This window comes from Triticum dicoccoides, chromosome 5A (assembly GCF_002162155.2).
Source record: "Triticum dicoccoides isolate Atlit2015 ecotype Zavitan chromosome 5A, WEW_v2.0, whole genome shotgun sequence".
NCBI lineage: Eukaryota > Viridiplantae > Streptophyta > Magnoliopsida > Poales > Poaceae > Triticum > Triticum dicoccoides.
In genome coordinates this window covers 56,471,654-56,475,595 of record NC_041388.1, presented here as the reverse complement: position 1 = coordinate 56,475,595, position 3,942 = coordinate 56,471,654, and the positions used below count along the sequence as shown (strand labels likewise).

The 3,942-nt window shown below is 40.2% G+C and overlaps 1 long non-coding RNA gene across 2 annotated transcripts; it reads left to right on the top strand.

Moving 5' to 3' along the window:
* The first annotated feature begins 56 nt into the window (after positions 1-56).
* LOC119296974 lies at positions 57-3,215 on the top strand. 2 transcript variants are annotated; one of them, XR_005145470.1, is made up of 6 exons: positions 57-289; positions 1,122-1,395; positions 1,495-1,734; positions 1,821-1,878; positions 2,779-2,791; positions 2,968-3,215. It is a non-coding gene; the product is annotated as an uncharacterized LOC119296974 (long non-coding RNA). The 2 variants fall into 2 exon arrangements; XR_005145469.1 differs by having other exon boundaries at positions 2,779-3,215.
* Positions 3,216-3,942: the final 727 nt, after the last annotated feature.

The window sequence follows — 3,942 nt, the reverse complement described above, 5'->3', positions numbered from 1 at the left end:
CCTCCACCGAGACCCCTGCGAGCACCCAACAAGGCTTCAAAGCATGGGCCATCGCCCCCAAGCACTCCGTCGGCGACCATCGTACAGAGACCCCAAGCACTCTGCCAGCGACCATCCTCCTCCGCCGTCGTCCCTCACCACCATCCTCCTCTGCAGATGTCCTCTCCCGAGCAGGCCCTCCGCACAAGCTCAACCGAGCACCAAGGAGGTCCTCAAGTGGCGCCGCCTCCTTATTGAGCTCCTCTGGCAGCTGCACCTTCTCCACCGGCCACACCTCCATTAGAGATTGGTATATTGTTCAAGCAATTTTGTGGTGCTAATTTTTGCTTGTATCAAACTGTTGGGAGTCCTTTTTTACTTAAAATAGATGCAATTTATCTTGCTAATTTTTGCTTGTATTGGTCTGTTGGGAGTGTTTATGTACTTTATAGTTACTCAGATATAATAACCATTTTGCATTATTAGTGAAGAAACAACACCAGGAGATAACCCACGGACCAAGGAGCGCCCTTATATCATCAGTATCTACTGGAACATTAGTAACCACAGTAGTTAAATTATATGCGGCCGTGTGAACTGCAGTCTGGTTGTAGATTTGAAGTTTGCTCATTGCTCACATTGATATCAGATCAAACTGTGTGAAAGCATTAGCATGTTGCTTAGATTATTTAGTTTATCATGGTTGCACCCTTGATTTTGTCCTTCGATTTGTATCTTATTAATGTATTTGGCCCTCCTCTCCTTCAAGCAAGGAGCCTCCAGAACGTTGTCTCCTCTAGGTAGCACCTCATCTACCTCCTTGCCCGAAGCAGCGCTGCCTCCCCTCTAATTCCTTGCCTGAGTAGTGCCGTGTAGGTCCTCTGCTTCATCGCCAGAGCAGCACCACATCCTCTGCTTCTTAATCAACAGTGATATTTCTTTGCTATCCCCATGATATTCCTGCTACTATTTTAGTGTTTGCATTTCATGAAATGAGATGTTTCAATTCACTATTTCTATTGTGCTAGATTTTATTCCTGGTCTATATTGTATATCTCTTTGCATGAACTAGATAAAAATGGTATGCATTTTGCTACTAGATACTCCCCTTTAATAGAAGTACACTTTCTTTCATATGTTAGGCAATTATAGTGGAACTGGTCAAGAATGGACAAGAGTTGGATGGATAAAGCTAGAAACACACAAGCATATATTGACGGGGTAGTGAAATTCAGAGTTTCCTTTTACTCATTCAGCAAGAGGAAATGTTATATTATGTCCTTGTAAAAAATGCTTCAATTGTTGCTGGTGTGAAGCTAGTGTTGTCTATGAAGACTTGTTATGTTATGGGTTTATTAGTGGGTACAAAAGATGGATATATCATGGGGAGTTGCAATCACACAAAAAAATCATCAGGTCAGATTCATTGTACATTGTTTATACTTTGCTGCTCTTTATTGTTTAGGATGACAAAGTCACTTCCGCTTATCTGACTTACTTTTCATGCTTACTCAGAAAGGAAAGGATGTGATACTGTATAATGTTTATCGAGACAATGCTAGCCCAGTGGCAAAAGCAATCATTCTATCAATTGATCGGAGAAAGTTGGTAGGTGGTCAGGAGCTTGGCCTTGAATATTGTGAGGTTGTCGTGAACTATGTAATAAAAAGGGATGCTATACTACCTCGTGGTGTTGGGAACATGAACACCATGGGGCAAGCTCAAGGGCGGTGCATCGCATAGCCATACAAGCATGTGAGTTTTTGTTCTTCGGATTGAATTTACCAATGACTATCATGGCTGATTGCTTAAAAAGCTTTCTTTCTATCTTATGTATGCAGTTGGAAGTGGACAAGCCCATGGCAAAAGAAGGAATGTAACCACAAGCAAGCTGAGGAGGTAATATCCATGTTTCCAAGAATTTTCATGCCCTCAACTTTGTAAATATTTCCTGTAGTACAATACTGAAGTTTACAAAATATTTTTCCTGGTTGCGTTCCTTTTACGAAATATTTCCTATAGGAAATTGTACGGTACTGATGCTTTTCAGTACTATAAATGTATTTCAGTATTGTACTATAGAAAATATTTCTGTACTTAAGATTCTAAATGGCAACCAGATTCTAAAGTTCAGTACTGTACAGTACTGAAGCAACCTGTACTCTGTAAAGTACCAAAGTTTACAAAATGAAAATTTGCATGCCCTCAACTCTGTACAGTACTGATTTTTTAGCAGATTCTAATTTGTTAATATCTAGTTGTACTGGCAGCTCCTTGCTCTTCCTACTCTGGCAAATTTTGCCTAGTTGTGTTGTTTTTCGGCGTGATAAAACAGATTCTTTATGATGGGTATTGCTGTTGTATTTCCTGAAGTATTTGGATTGACTTGTCCCTGCCCCCGCCTAATTGTACTGTTCAGTGTACTATGTACATACAATATACAGTCATGCCTATTTGTATGGAGTTTTGCCTATTTGTATGGAGTTTTGCCTATTTGTTCAATATATAGTACTGCATAGAGTTTTGCCTATTTGTACAGAGTTCAACAATCTGTTGTATATAGTACTGTAGAGTTTTAGTCATAGCTTTCGCTAGTAAGTTCTAAATTGTTTTGAACTGAGCAGGTTTTGCAAGTCAATTGTACATATTGGCGGTGCCAATACTGCTAAATATATGAATTTGTGCAAATTTGTTAACATTTCTACACATACATGCTAGTTTCAGCAAAAAGCTGGGACTACCCAGCTTGTACGTGGCATCACCACTGATTGTACATGTTCTTGTTTTGCTTATTTGCAGATGGAAGATTTCTGTATGTGCACTTCAAACAATCCCTGCTTGATCTAATGATGTAACATTGCTTGTTGTGATGATGAAGTGTTGTACATTTACAAGAATTCTATTTATGCCGACTAGTTAAACTGCAGCATGTTGTTACTTAAAAAATCTGAAATGAGAGCTACATTTCGAATTTCCTGTCTGTTACAGGTTTCACTACAGAAGTTGACGGAGATTAGGAAGATCTTGAAGCTGCTGAAGATTTGGAAGATCGATGATTAAGTTGGAGGAGTGATGATGTAATATGCTTTGTTTGTTGAACCTGGACAGTTGCTCTGTTCATTTTGCTGGTTAAGCCCCTATATGCTCATTTTGGTTGTGTGGCACTCCCAGAAACATATGTACTTTCTCCTTTTGTGGCAATACTTTAGTTTGGTTGTGGAACATTTAACATATATGTACTGTATCTTTTGTGGCAAAACCTCCTTATATATATTATGTTTATCGGATGAAGTAAGGTTTTCTGGACGAGGCCTATATGTTACTTTGATTGAAGTGTATGGATGAGATGTATATGCTATGTGATTTAAGTGTATCTAGAAATTATGTAATATTTCATGATTGTTTGAACATAACGAATGGATATTACATTAGGGATGCCTAGATTAATTTGCCAGTGAAATCTACATGCTGGCATAAATGCTGCCGGGTGAAAAGGCTTCTGCAGGCGGATGGACTGCCGGTAATTGAAGTTTCATGTGTTTTGACAAATCTGCCGGGAGAAAACTGACTGCCGGCAAATACAAGGGCAAGGGCAGAAAAACTGCCGGGAAGAGTTTATCTGTCGGGACAAGTAATCCCCGGCAGCCGTTCTCGTGGTAGTTCTATCTCTCGGGAGAAACGGTCTCCCAGCAGTTAGTCTGCCCTTTAAAGTGATTTCTCACGGCAGATTACATGAAAGTGCATCAGTGTTGTGGTGTAGTGACCATTGTAAAGCAGGTGGGTGTGAAGGATTTTTCGGTCAGAATAAGACTTCGTATTCCCACATTTAGGGCATGGACAACACATAAAACCATTCTGCTTGTTTGCCTCAGCCACTTTGAGAAAATCATGCACGCCCTTAATGTACTCGGAGGTGTGTCTGTCACCGTACATCCATTGCCGGTTCATCTGCGTGCATTATAT